Here is a 15,807-nt window from a genome sequence, read left to right on the forward strand (position 1 = left end):
AACTAGTGCATGAAATGGAAACTTTTTACAGTAGAAAACCAGTGTATCTTGTGCAACAAGATTTTTATTTAGGTATTCATGTGATTGATGGATTATATCCACTCCATCAAGTCTGCACACAGGGTAAGCATTTAAACTCAATGCAAAAGAAACTGGAGGAAAAGATGTGAAATCCATCTATGCCATCACTGTCCCTTCAGCAAGGAAGAGCCTTCTCTTCAAGAAGAGCTCAATGCTCTCTACAAGACAGAATGCACTCTACAAGACAGAATAGCTGTCACAGGCTTTTCATGATAATGAGAGGGATATGTCTCTCAGCACCCCCTTTCCTAGCTTCCAGTCCACATACAGGGTCTCTAAATCTGTCTGTATCGAGCTAATAAAATTGCCTAGGTGTCTGATGTCTTGCACTGTTCCCAGACACAAGTTAAATGCTCTAGGAGATGTTGTGATTGCCTGCCATACAAAGGGTAATCTTTACCATAAGCACATCACGCTTAATATAGAATACTACCCACCAGAAAAATGTTTGTGTAATGATTTAAGAGATAAATTATAGTTACCTACATTCTCCATACAGGTACCCATATTCCTCAGCACAGTTCTTCCCGTATGGATCAGGCAGAAAGCTTTTTCACTAACCACTTACTGCACTCTGTGTACATAAATGTGTAGGACAGTCTCAATCTCTTTCTTCATGCTGCTGTTCAGCAAAACCCACTCTAAAACTTAACCTAATGACTTCTCCAAGCTTAAAAAAATAGACAGTACTGAAGATGATTGTGACTCCTTCAGAATGCAGATAGAAAAGTTGGCAAATGTTAGGGGATCTATTGTAGTACATGTGGTAAAGCTCTGTGCAAAAGTTGTGCAGAACTTCAAGTTCTGGCTTCCCATTTTACCACTCATAAGTAAGAATATTTATAAAATTGTTTTATTCTCTCTTGCTTTCCTTGTTTACATGCACACACAAACTGAGCAGAGATTTACGTCAATGCCGTCACACAGGAGATTAATTTCCCTGCTAAGACTTTCCTGCTCAGACTGGAGCACAGGAACTTGGCTTAAGAAGCTTCCCAGTATTTTACTACTTCTTTTATATTGTACTACATTTTAAAACTCCAACAAAGTTAAAAGTAAATTAGTAGAAATACCAAAAAATACAAATACTAAAGTCTCCTAGGTACATTGGTTTTTCCCGTTTAATAAAAAATCCTCTGAAGAAGCTGTATTTTGTTTTATTCTACCTGATATTATTAGGGTCTTTAGTGATGAGGAAAGGAGGGATAAGAAGGGAAGGAAGGGAAGGGAAATGAAAAGGAGAAAGAAATTCCTTTGGGATATATGATGCTAAATTAGCACTGAGACACATAAGTCAAAACATGGCATTCTTTGGTTTTGAGCCAGTGCAATATTATTATTGGCCCTGGCGGATGGAATTTCAGTCTCTATTGGAAAGCACTGCAATTGTATTTTCTAAATGTACACATACAATGGCAACTATATGTTGGACAATAGAGCAACTACTTACCAAGCGTACTGTTGCTCTTTATGAGGAAAAAGGGTAATAAAAAGCCTGGGACTTAGCACAGATGGCCTACAGAATATGAAGCAAAAAAAAAAAAAAAGGCTAACCTCTTTCAAGATAATGTGATAATGGTTAAAATACATGTGTATGTCCATTTAAATACTTGGTACAATAATTAAATATAGCAAAAAATAGTTTATCATTTGAAAATGATCCAAAAAGGAAAACATGAGTAACTAAGGCGTATGTTAAGAATGGCTATTGGGCAATAGCAAGATCATGACCAAAATAATTTCTCTGCTAAGCTGCAGTTCCCCATGGAAAATAAATGGTCATTTAATAGAACAGAGGCTATGCTAAAAGGAATCAGAAGAATATGGCAGGCTGTATCAATTTTCCCTAAACACAATATTTCTCAGCTAAAAGACTGGAACTAACAGGCAAGAATCTATGACAACTACTTCTATACTACATAGGTTTTTCTTCTTAATTCATGTTCAAATCCAATTTTAAATTTTTATGTAGGTGGCAGAGTATGAACTTGAAACAAAATTTAAACAACCATCAGTCATACATAATAGAGAAACCATTGCAAGACAACAGGAAGAACTGTAGTCCTGTTCTGATAAACAGTGTGTGAAAAATAAGTATTACTTTTCAAAGGGCTTTTTTTCAGGCAGTTCTCATTTAGATACAATAAGTTGACGGAGTTGATGCATTTTTGATTCTGAAATTATTTTGCGCTGCCTTTTATCATGGTCTTCAAGTTCAGCTATTTCTTAGTTTTCTGGAACTTCAGTTTCATTGGTTAAAATACTCAGTTCTAGCCACAATTATTGACACTTTCTGGGTTTTGTCATTAGGTTACTGGCATCCAATTTGAGTGACATGAAAACTTCCTGGAAGTATACACACATGCATTTCTCCCTTAGACATTATCAGTATCTGGGAGTTGTTGCAGTGTTTTTTCTATCAACTATTTGTTCTTCAGTCACATATAGGTTGCATACAAAAGAAGCTGCAACATCCAAAACCCTATGGGTGATTATATATTATCTTATAAAACCGTTTCTTTAAAATACCAGCACTAATAATACCAGAGCTTTTCTTCCTGATTGTTAAAATTGCTTTTAAATAATAGTTTCCCTGTAGATGTCTTGAAATCTGACATTCATCATTTTAAAGTCTTACAAATAGTGATAAATGAAATTCTGAGTTCAGCTCTATCCTCAGAATATGTAACATGGCCATAGACAAAAAATGTCTTGTGCATGACTCAGAAATCTATTATTCTAATACAGTAACATTTTGATCACTCTTATCTTTCTATTACAAAGATATTCACAAAATGTAATGCATACAGTAATGATCTGATTTTTATTTTTTTTCTAGCTAGATTCTATTATGGCCTTTGCAATACACAGTACTGTTTTTCAAAGACAAGAAGACTCAGAGAGTTTTATATTCTACATATAAATAACTTGTATTATTTTCCCCCTTATACCAGCTCACCATTTCCCCAACACAATACACGCTTCTTCCCAAGTCTCTGTTTACTGTGATAACATTCTTCCAAGTGTGCCAAGTTTATGTGTACTTGTGACAGAAGACTAGTGGGAAGTTTCTTCTAGCAAATCCTTAAGGAGACCCAGAAGAAAACTCACCTGGAAATAGCAGTTCCAGAGAGGAAAAATAACAAGCAAAGGAGAAATGTAGACTTTCTGAATATCAACATTTCTCTCTCTCCCTAAGAGTAAATTTAATTTTTAGTATGACTAAACAATGAAAACAAGGGTCGCCTTCTAACTGTAGTCTAGATATGAGAAAACTGAAACATATGCCAAATGCATCAGCTCATTTGATTTTAAAAGCAGATATGCAAAACCAACAAAGATTCCTTCAGTTTCTTGCAAGAGAAAGTGAGTATTATTATATTAGTGTGGGAAATACACTGTACCTCCTCCTGAAATCACTGGTAACAATCCTGAAAAAGGGTTCACTAGTGTGTTTGTGTTCAGGACCTGTTAACTCCTTTGGACAAATTTTGACAGTCAGTCAATCTGCTTGCCAGAATAACACTTGTGTAGTCAACAATTCTTTTATTTTAAAATAAAAACAGTGCTCAAATGTAGTTCAGTGCTCACACTTTTTACCAAGGGTCAAAGTTTGCTAGCAATATAAAATAAAAGGAACCTAACTACAGAATGTGAAACACACCAAGCATTATAGTTTATAAACAAAGAATGAGTCATGATTTCCTGTAAAGTCTCTGCCTAGATTTTTTTCTTTTCCCTTTCTTCATGGAAACACATTTTTCTTCACTCATATACTTAAAATCTCATTTCAGAAAAATGAATTTCATAACTGTACTAGAACCACCAACTGCAAAAAAAAAAAAAAAATAAAAAGAAACTACATAAAATTTATACCACAATTTACCTCAACTCAGAGCTGAGGCAGACTAATTTTCTTAGTTAAATTCTCTGAGATGTTTGAATGTGGGTGCAATGTAATTGGCTTCATTACTCATACAATTGTTTTACATATGAATTTAGCATACATGTAATGCACTATGCTCCCAGCACCAGGAAATGAACTGTTTTGCTTATCTACTAAAAAGACAAAGCACACAGCAAGGCATTGTTAAGTTCCTTACCTGTGGTCTGTAGGACCAAAGAATGAGTTGATGTTTTTCATACTAAAGACCTAAAATTGAACTAAAAGCAACAAAGAACAGAAATTTTAACAAAATCTGTGTACTAATGTCTTTTATGGAATTATTAAACTTGCCATGAGTCACTACCGAATGCTAAATTAAAACATAATATTAGGTAAGAAAAAGATTTTCCAGTATGTAAAAACATATTGACAACAGATGGAAAATAATTTTAGATTAATACTGACCACTGTATAATATTTTATGTTATTTGAACTGAAGACAGGGTGTAAATAACATTCTGTTAATTCAGTATTTCCCACCATAAGTTGCAGAAGAGTCACCTTGGACATTTTAGAAAACAGAAATCCTTTCATTCACATCAGAGAGAAGTTTTTATAACACCAGTCCCACCCAACATCAGTGGCATTCACTGCATGATTAACTCACTGTCAGTTGTGGCTCTCAAAGAGCAGATGGACCATTACCCATTAAATACACTGTTTGTGGTGAACCATACTCATAACGAAAAGACTTATGCAGTTATGATAGATCCTAACTGATCAGGACATCTGCAGTGGAAAATAAAAAATGCAATATTAAAATAGAATCAGGAAAGAACTATTTCTATTCCTTTAAAGAAACAGGTTTTAGTGGATCTTGAAGTCAACCTATAGAAAAACACACCCTCTACTGTATTTTAACCTTTTTTCCCCACAAAAGCCCTGAACTGGGGAAACTGGGGGTAACATCTGTCAGATGTGCCACAATACTAGTGGAGCTCACTGCTATTTTTCGAGTGAGTAATTACACCCTTTTGCATAAGAATAATATGAGCCATGAAGATGCTAAACATCCCTGCATATGCCTTGTTAGCAGACTAGTGCAGCTCAGAAACAGGGATGTTAAAGAGAACAACATCTAGTACTACCACTCAGCCCTCAGAGGGGCACTTAGCACAGTATCTTCTCCAAGTCTTCAACTGAGGCATGGGTCAAATCAACCTTTCAGTATCCAGTGCTCACCTGTCAATGCCCTGTGCCTCACTGCAAATGGTGCAAGACTGAGGCTGCACCGTTTTCTCTGATACTGCTGATCAGATTCTTCAGGCACATTGCTTGAACTTCCTGTGTTCAGGTAAGTCTTGTGTTCAGACTGAGACAGATGCTCCTATTCTTGAGTTTTACTTGAAGTAACTCACAATATTTACTGCAAAGCCGACATAGTAAGTTAAAAACTTTACATTCAATGACATAGAATGATCCTGTTTTGGTACATGAATGACTTAACTCTACAGATACATACAATCAAGAGTGTATTTAACAATGGTGAGCATTAAAATAGTATGTAAAATGAAATGAGCATGTTATAATTAATGACTACATGACAAGTACTAAAATATAATTATTCATTTAACAGCCGTTCTTACAGAGTGTTTGAGACATTTATGAACCTGGCTTTCACCCCGACTCTGTACAAGCAAGTGTCTGTACCCACATGATTCCTGTCAGTAAAATGTCTTACAACTAAGAATTCTTCTCACTTGGATCAATAAAATGCTATTGCATTATTTCTTTATCCAGATTAGCTACATGAATTCTTCCATTATATTCTTTGATCCTTAGGAAATTATTCTTTTAGTTATATTATTGGGACCAACCCAGAAACCACGATTAAAGAAAACCATTTCACAAAATCATATAGCCTAAGGAAAACAGTATGGGCTACTCACGTCAATTCTGCTAAAGCTGTTTTGGCATGATCATTTTTAAAAAGAAGTACAGGGAAGACCATGGAAATACCAGGAATATGTCTATATAAAACCAAGTCATTTTCTATTTCTGATAATGTCTGTCTTTCGTACTACTATGTAAATCACTGTTTTGGTCATTTGGATGTCTCTGGTCTGCAGAAGTATATTTTCTGGGGGAAGGGAGAGCAGGATTCAGAGGGAGTTCAAACAGTGACTGAGCTGTACAGAAGCTTATGTTACAAAGCCATGGGGGGGATCAGGGATAATGATCAATTAGACTTCCAAGGCTCAGAGTATCAAAAGCAAGAAACATGACTGCAAGAAGGGAGCCATTAAAAGCTCCCAGAGAGCTGAAGCGTTTTGGAAACACAGGGAATAATTGCAGATTTAAATAGTGCTTCATTGGTCTCTTCCAGCAATGGCTGCCAGCAGTGAGAAAATAAGCCAGAAAGCAGGGTTAGTTCTTAGAATAACTGTGTCTAATGCACTTCACATCTCAGTATTTTCCTGTTAGGTCAGGCAAGCACACTAACTAGCAAAACTATATCGCAGAGGCTGAAGAAAATTGCATTGCATCTAAAACTGAAAATTTTAAAAATGCAAACACGTAACTTTGAAAAGAATGAAAAGGGGAAGACCTAATGATTCATTAACACAAACATGCAGTATGAATCCCTGAAAACAAAACCAAACAAATTACGATGGTGATCTGGGACAAATACCTCAGAATGATACTACTGAAATAGTTCATTTGCTCTTGACCAGTTAGATTTGCAAATAAAGAACATTTTGCTCTTCAGGTTGACACTGTGAACATCAAAAAAAGTACAAAACCTCTCAAAAGTAACACTGTGATGGGCATGTAGAGCTCAAAATGAGATATATAAGCAGTATTTTCAACCATCAGAAACAATATAAGCCAAGACAACAACCAGTATTTGGAAAGAGATTCACGAACTGTAGAGTCAGATCACTGTGACAGTGCTCACAAGTGCTAGCAGAGATTGTAGTTCCCAGCATGTTATTTTACCTGTTTTATAACAGCAGGCCACTGTTGACTTTTGTTCAAGTTTGTGATTACCTTCTGGATCCTCTTCTGTGGTATTGCAATGCAGCCAGTTTTCCCCCATCCTGTGTTTGTACAGCTGATTACTGTTGCCTAAGTGTGGCAAAAGTTTGGCAACTCCACTGCATTTTTGGACCACAAGTATTTTGAATTCTAATTTTGCTCTCACTGTACTTGCAGCTCTTGCTGTAAGTTAATACTCCAAACTATAGAACAAATATGTACCTGTGTCAGAGCACTTTCAGAGCCAGTGGATGCACCTTCCTATTCTGACAACAAACCTTTGATAACCCTTTCCCAAATGTAGCTGCCAGCCAGTGTATGACTCTTAGAAAGTTCCTCAAAGCCCTAAAAGTGGTTATTTGAATGTTTCTCAAGGAACCAGAGAACAAAAGAAGTGATGAAGCAAGTCATTGTATTAATTCACAGTAACAACAGCAGAAGGAAAACTAATTCTAAAGGCAAAGCTATCACACAGAAAACAAATCACATTCGCAATCTAATTTTAGGCCAGCTAGTATCAAAAGCATACCTTCAAATTTGCAGGAAAATATCCTTCTATTGGTAACTGTTGTAAGCAATGACTCTTCCTCGGACTCCATCTAAAGTGATGTTGACAAGTAAAATATAAATATGAATTGGATAAAACATAAATTCAACAAATGCATGTAACCACCTCATAAACTACAGGCATCATGAGTGGCAAGTATATATGCAGTTTTTCTTAGATTAATCTAAAATGATGACATTGAAGTGACATCTGAATGCATAGAAACTTTGATTCTAACTTAGATTTAGCCTGTTATTGCTAACACTGCACAAAGCTTTGTATGCTTATGCCATACTGATGGTGGAAGCTGACCACTTCAAAGAATGTCCTTTGTTAAGCGAAGTGACTGGCACTTTGAATAAATTAATGGTAAAAGTAACCTGGTTATTTTTCCTTGTTGTACAAATGTAAACTGTGTAGACTGAGAGAGAAGACTCTGGACTGGCACCTGAGAGCCCTGAGCTTTTCAGTAGTCCATTGACTGATCTTGGACCGAACACTTTCAACTCAGAGTGCCTAAGTTTCAACACTGGGAGCTGATGAAATTTCTGCCCTTCAAAAGGTGCTTTGATTTTAATGGATATTCTCTGAAAGAACAAGGTTTCCTTTCTTCCTTTGTTTCTTCTCCTGTATCAAGCAAATTTTCATTTCAGTGACCTTATAGCAATAGTTTCTTTTGAAAACCTTTCCTAAGCAGTCTCATCTATCTTTTTCATCCTTCTTATGTATCAGATGGCCTAGTCTCATATAGAGCTTGTTGATTTGTGGACATGTAACTCATTATGTCTTATTAGCACTTGCATAAATTCAGTATATCCTTTGGTATAAGCTTTCAAAAACTGCTTTCAAGTGACAAAGGGTAAGAATCAACTTGTTCTCAAGGTTTGTGCTTTGTTCCACACCACACTTACTATTTGGAATACTGCAGCAATTTCCTGCTGCTACTTTGATCCAAGAACATCATGAGCTATGCAGGTGGTTTCTGTCACAGCATCATTCATATTTTTGACAGATTTTAAGTCTGCATAATATTCCCTGATAAATTTCTTAATGTGATCTGTGCCAGGAAAGGAAAAATTATGTTCTGCCAGATTGCTGACAAACGCTATCAATGATATCAGACTTTTGCTCAGTCTGTAATGCAAATAAACCTCCACATCACAGTTAGAAATACTGAAGACCCTTGTAGAAGGCAGCCACTACACTTAACCAGGCTGATTCCCTAAATCACAGGCTTATACATACTTTTGCATAATCATAACCTTGGTTTTAACTAAAAAACAAATCTTGAGTCTGCAGTTCAGCAAACCTACCTAACCTCTCCCATCAACACAACGCAATCTTTCAAGTTAAGCAACATTAAAATGCAGTAACAGCATCTGTCAATAAGTCCCTTTAAGTTGAAGATAAGTTGAAGATAAAAACCCAAAGAGGGTTATACTGTTTCTTAAAAAACTCTACACCAACATCTATGACTTGGGGAGGAGTAAGGAGGAACAGCACTGAAATTTTACAACTCGGTCTCATACAGGTTGTGGGGAGAAAGGTTCAAAGACATAACTACTCTGGACAGTAAAACACATGTAGAGACATGTAGAAACATAGGAGGTGTTCAGCATCCTTTCCAGCTATCGAATTACTGTAATGAAGAACAAAATTATATCTATTTTAATCTGCACCCATCACTTCTGGGGAGTTTTAGGTCTTCTCCCTCCCTTACTACTGCCACTGAAGTAATTGCCTTCTCCCTTCTGCCTCTTTTAAAACCCCATTTGAATACCCCATTTTTAATTGCATGTTTTGGGAAGGCTTTGATTCTAATGTGCAGCAATTAAGCTTATAGCAAAGACTTTCAGCTGAAGTTGAATGCCACAGGATTGGGGAAATAAAGGCAGCTCTTTGCACCTACCCTTGCTGGGTATGAACAGAACCCAGGTGACATGCAAAAATAAATGCCAAAATACTAAAGAGTAGCATTTACTTGTTAGGTAAGGATTTTTCACTAGCATAGCATGTATTCTTAACAACCTGGAAAAAATTTTAAGCACTGTAATATTTTTTAATAAAGTACTTTAACCATTTGTTTGGCTGTGATAGTACCCAAAATTCCCAGTGGTAGACACAGACATCATCGTACCATTTGCTATACAAACAGAACAAAAAGTTGATTGCTACCCCAAAGATCTTGCAACAGAAGTTATCTGAGAAATGATACATTGATATGTTATCAAGTCTGAATTCTGTTTAAAACTTTTAGCAATGACTGGTGAGAATGAATCTGCATCTTGACTTATAGGCAGAACCAATTATGCTTTGAGTCATTTTTTTATAAGGTTCAAAATACAGAGAAATTTCAACTATACCTTGTTACAATAACGTTCCTTGTTTATTTATAATTGCCAAGGAGCAGCTGTAGGAGTGAAGATCCAAGTAATTTGCTTGAAACAGGATAAATACACAAATTGAATACTAAACATAATTACTGTATCTCCAGTGTCCCCATTTAGGCAGTGAATTAACACTCAGCTAAGAGGTGGAACTAGCTTCACATTTCAGCAGTCAGCTTCCAACAATGACAAACACAACAGCTAAACCAGCTGAAATACTTTCTTTTGCAGAGCCACTACCCTAACCTCAGCATATACAGTTTTTACACAGATGTGACACATTTCTTGCAGCTCATTCCAAGGAATTCAGCTCCGAAAGTGTGTTGCCATTCAGTGAGACCTGGACAGGCTGGAGAGTTGGGCGGGGAAAAACTTGATGAAATTCAACAAGGGCAAGTGTAGAGTCTTGCATCTGGGGAAGAACAACCCCATGTACCAGTACAGGTTGGGGGCTGACCTGCTGGACAGTAGCAAAGGGGAAAGGGACCTGGGGGTCCTGGTGGATAGGAGGATGACCATGAGCCAGCAATGTGCCCTTGTGGCCAAGAAGGCCAATGGCATCCTGGGGTGCATTAGAAAGGGTGTGGTTAGTAGGTCAAGAGAGGTTCTCCTCCCCCTCTACTCTGCCTTGGTGAGGCCGCATCTGGAATATTGTGTCCAGTTCTGGGCCCCTCAGTTCAAGAAGGACAGGGACCCGCTGGAGAGAGTCCAGCGCAGAGCTACAAAGATGATTAAGGGAGTGGAACATCTCTCTTATGAGGAGAGGCTGAGGGAGCTGGGACTCTTTAGCTTGGAGGAGACTGAGGGGTGACCTCATCAATGTTTACAAACATGTAAAGGGTGAGTGTCAGGATGATGGAGCTAGGTTTTTTTTCAGCGATGTCCAGTGATAGGACAAGGGGCAATGGGTGTAAACTGGAGCATAGGAGGTTCCATGTGAACATCAGGAAAAGTTTCTTTACTGTGAGAGTGACAGAGCACTGGAACGGTTGTGGAGTCTCCTACATTGGAGATATTCAAGGCCCGCCTGGACAAGTTCCTGTGTGATGTACTCTAGGTTACCCTGCTCTTGCAGGGGGGTTGGACTAGATGATCTTCTGAGGTCCCTTCCAACCCTTGGGATTCTGTGATTCTGTGATTCTGTGAAAGTCCTGGAGATAGTATCATTTCCTGTTTAAAGCACACACCTGCGGTGCTCTGATTTTTATCAGTTGATTCAGTTAAAACGATAACTTTCTGAACTTACAGTAATATTTAGCACATCTTTAAGGGGTGCAAATACATAATAAATGGTGAATGCAGTAATAATTACCCTTGCCAGGAAGCGATGAATCATTTCACTCTCTTGCTGGTCTTATTTTAAAACTAAGAACCTGGCACTTAAGCTTTTTTTATTTTGGCACATGTCCAAAAAGCTGCAGCATATTTTTCTAGACCAAGGGTTAAAACAGACACAAGAAAAATGTGACAAGAAAACAACTGCTCAAAGAAGGGAAGAAAAAAGGAAGAAAAGCCAATGATAACAGAAGTCCAAGAATTTCTAGAGATGTGGTCTGAGGGTCTACTTAAACTGCCAGAATATTAAGTCTTCCACAGTGGTACAGGGAGGAAACATGGAATAAAGCCTAGAAAAAAATGCTAAACAAGAACTAAGACAAGTTTTAAGCTACGGGATATGATTAAAGAGCTGCACAAACTCAGTTACATGCAAATGGATCTATGAGGAGGAGAATAGCTAATAAAGTTGAATTTGTTTCTTATAACAAATTGATACTTCAGTGAAATAATTAGTGTTATTTGTCTGTTAATAACATAATTACTGTTATTAATGTCCATTATCTGAGCAGAATCTTGTAATGGTGAAATTTATCAATATCACAGATTGAGGCAAAACAATCAAAAGTGCTTTAAGTCCTCTGCTTAGTTCACATCAAAAGTTAAAGGCTGGATACTTAAACACCCCAATTACCTCCTAAAAAGTCAGCTTTTCTTTCTCTATTTATCTGAGATTTAATTAAAAACTAAGACCTGTCAGTCACTCCTGAGCACAGTTTCTATAGCTATGCTCTTCACAGAGGTGAACTAATAAAACAGTGTTTGGAAATTTTGATTTAGAACAGTTATACAGAAGCAAAGGAGTATTTTCTGGTTTATTCAACTATGGCATTAATGAACAAATAGAATCAGAAGTGTCTTTTAAAGAGGGATAAGAAATACTTTCCTCTTCATGCTTTTCCTCAAAGCCTTTGAGCACTGAGGATTACATGAACATGGAGAGATACTCAGCAAACATCTGGCTTGAATATTTTCACATTTATGTTCTTCAACAGCCACTAAAAAAGAAGGTCTCTGAAAAGCTTAAAAGTAGCAGGCAGCATTGTTTGATTTTCCCACATACTGATCTGACAAGAGGGGATTAGAAAGTTCAAGCATCTGCTCCTGACCCTGACACAAAAATACAAAGAACTACAATAAAGATCTTTTTTAAAAAAGCCTGCTTGGAGTAGCAGTAAATGTTGAATGAAAGAGTACTGACAGCCTACAAGTTCACACATGAAATGCCCAAACATTTGTTGCAATTAAATGCTGTGGATTTTCTGATTGTCAATATCCTGCATTTCATCACACTTGCATGACTGGCAGGAAGAAACACCACTAACAGTGGTGCAGCCTAAAGCTATACCAGCAGCAAGGAACCTAAACAGCCCAGAGGTTAATGCCCAGAAACCTCCAACATCTTTTTAGCTGCTGTACTGTGAATAATAAGAACAAGTGTTTATAAGCATACAACTTGTACAGGAGCTGATGATCTAGTTTTGCGGGTTTTTTGTTTGTTTTCAGATTTTGGTAAGGAAATGTTTTTCTGTGAGATTCTGCATTTACAATACCTATCTTAAACATGGACTGTATTGCTCTACTTTTGATGCCTTTTTAGTTTTTAATTTTTATCTCAAGTATCAATTTCATGCCATGTTTGTTTTTTTTATTTACTTGTGCTCCTTTGTGTTTTCCTGCTATTTATTACGGGTTTAACATTATTTAAATTTGGAAAACTGACAGAAAATAATCCAAAATGAATATAAATAGTACTTTTTAAATTTACCATAACTTTCACAAAGTGTGCCTGCGTCTAGCCCCTCATACATTTTTGGCAATGCTATGTAAAGCTGCTACCTCTAAAGATACTTAACAAAATGTAAGAATAAAGTGTCCAATTAATTTCTTTATTTACAGTTTCTGAGGGCCAATTAGTGTTGGTGACTTGAATTGTTATTGGCGTATTTAACGTCACATATTCAAGTGCTCTAAAGCATTCAAGCTCTCCTAAGTAACAACACGTGAAAAAGTATCAGTCAGATTTGACAGCTATTTTGAAGAAGTATCACTATTAATAAGACAAATTTTCACACACACACATACTGACTATGAAAAATAAATTATATATTTATTCTATTTTATCAAAGTATAGTTATATAAGAATCAGCAGAAAAGAGATAATAACTTTCTGTGATACATGAAGGCAGCATGCTTATCATGACATTTACACCTACTCAGATGTTCATCTGGGAAAGTCATATTGACAGCTTAGTACTTGAAGCCATCATTGTTCACAGACACATACAATTAATAACTAGACAGTAATGAGATGTAAGTCTACATGAGTATGCAGAGGGTGGAAGGTTGTGGTGCACCCACATATATTCACTACAAAACCTCCCTATTGCAAAGAACGTCTTTATTAGCAAACCAGGATAAATCAAACTAAAATACCATTTCTGTGAACCTTGCGTAGAGCTACTTTCCAAGTCTGGCCACTCTTCAGAATCTTTCTTTGTAGGCTAGAGGGAGGAGAGTAAGGATAGGTTTCAGATCTTTTTCTCCCTGTGTATTGTTGTCTTTAACTATACACTATTCCCACATCTTTGCAAGGTGGACTTGGGCAGGTCCCATCATGATATATCACCTGAATAAATCAATAATCATTTGTCTGGGGTTCTTACTGAGTTCCCAGATGAACTGATTGCATAAAGTATCAGAAAACCAAAATGATGCTTGAACTTCCCAACCTTGAATTAGTTCACAGTCCAGTAAGAAGCCTACAGAATTTAACATTTCTTATGGGATGGAAATTTTAGCTTTTAATCAATTTTACCAGTGACTCTAGATTTAAAGGGCCTCAGAAGTCAGTACAGAGACAAGAACTCTCATGCAGGCATGTTCTGGGAGAAACACTGAATAATCAAAACACTGAAGCAAAGAGGAGTAGAGATGAGGAGAATTCAACGTAACTTTCTACTCAAGTGATTTGGTTAGCTGGTTTTGCTACCTTTTAGGTGATAATAAATGAGAAAAAGAAATAAAATAAAAAAAGCTGAAGTTCCCTTCTTCACCTTCTTGGGTAAAAATACAACACAGAAATCAATCCTGACATTGCAGATACTGGAATTATCTAGAGTACAGCCCTCAGCTATAGCCCTCACTACATATCATCTCCAACTCATAGTTCTATACATGTGATCAGGTATATACAGAACCAACAGTAGTAACAGAGACATCTCATGGTAGCAGTATGAATGCGTGCGATACTTTCCTGTTTTACTTTCTTAGCTAAAGCAAGATATCAGGCATATTAATAAATCCTGATAATTTGTGTTAAGATATATATTTCATGTTTCAAAAAAATATTTTTCTTTCTTCATTTTTTGTCTTAACTATTCCTTTTAATACTTTTGTTCATGCAAAGAAATAGCAATGGGCCATCTACACAAAAAGCACACATTTTCCAAAGCCCCCAAAACGTATGTTTATCTGAAATGTATTAGGTTTACTTACCAGATTTTACTGTTGAAGAAGTCCCTCAGCATCACAAGTCATTCATATTACTTCAGCCTCTTTTTCTCAGAGGTGAAGTGTTAAAAGAAACTCTACTGCTAGCAAAACACAGTGACATGACCAAAATCAACTGAAACTAAAAATTAAGCCTTTATTCTAGGTCAGTTACTAGTTCATTCCATTGCTCTCAGAACAGGTATTTGCTTTATAGTCCCAGATACATTAAGGTTTTTGTGCTACTGAAGCTCAAGGAACTACTTTGAAATATTTGAAAATATGTTTGCCATGTACGTAGACAGTATGAGCAATACGGTCACAATGAACTGCAGCAGATAGGAAACACACCATTAACAAGAACGTGGAACAATGGCCTAATACCAAGTAATAACAACTAAACGTGAGTTTAGGACTTTGAAGCCTAATCATTCTGTAACGAGCAGGACAAACATATTCAGCAGCATTTTTAAGTGGAGGGTAATCTAAGCGTATTATTTGAATATATTGTTTAGAGGCTAATTGATAAAAGATTACTATCAGGGGCAGGGGGGTGAAAAAGCCTTTCAGTTTAGCTTGATAAATACCTTAACCAGCAAGAGAAGTCTTGACATCACAATACTTTGTAATGCTAATGAATGAATGTTGAGAAACAATTAATTGGTATCATTTGGTCCATTTTGCTAGAACCACCCCATTTAGTAAGGAGTCAGAGAACTCACCATCATGTCAGGATTTCATGTTGTATTGAAGTGACTATACACAGAAGGAATGTAGCATGCATCTTTCAGCAAAAATGGAGAGGGATGACAACCAGCTCCATACATATTGTTGTCATCTACCTTTAAGACTATTTTTTCAGACATTAATAGGAAGAGAATCAAATAACACATTTAGAAACAAAAACAAGTGCATAACCTTGAAAGGAAGTGAGTGGCTTTGTGAAAGAAAAAACCTACTCTCTCTGCTGCTTTCTCTTTGTGAGTCATGCTCTGGGAGTGGTACCAGAATGTCTTGTTGTCCTATTTCTATGGAAAAAA

General features: G+C 36.6%; 1 protein-coding gene across 5 annotated transcripts in view; it reads right to left on the reverse strand.

Moving 5' to 3' along the window:
• PDE1A (phosphodiesterase 1A) overlaps positions 1-15,807 on the reverse strand; it is a 157,201-nt gene that overhangs the window by 125,066 nt on the left and 16,328 nt on the right. The window contains exon 1 of one of the 5 annotated variants that reach the window (XM_061455133.1): positions 7,536-7,605. The exons of the other annotated variants lie outside the window; for them this stretch is intronic. The gene's annotated coding sequence lies outside the window, so the exon portion shown is untranslated. Of the gene's footprint in view, positions 1-7,535; positions 7,606-15,807 lie in introns of those variants that run through there. 5 annotated transcript variants of the gene reach the window in all.

This window comes from Pezoporus flaviventris, unplaced genomic scaffold (genome assembly GCF_033815535.1).
Source record: "Pezoporus flaviventris isolate CSIRO_AGI_PZ_B2104156 unplaced genomic scaffold, CSIRO_AGI_Pfla_v1 ptg000001l, whole genome shotgun sequence".
In the NCBI taxonomy this organism is placed as follows: domain Eukaryota; kingdom Metazoa; phylum Chordata; class Aves; order Psittaciformes; family Psittacidae; genus Pezoporus; species Pezoporus flaviventris.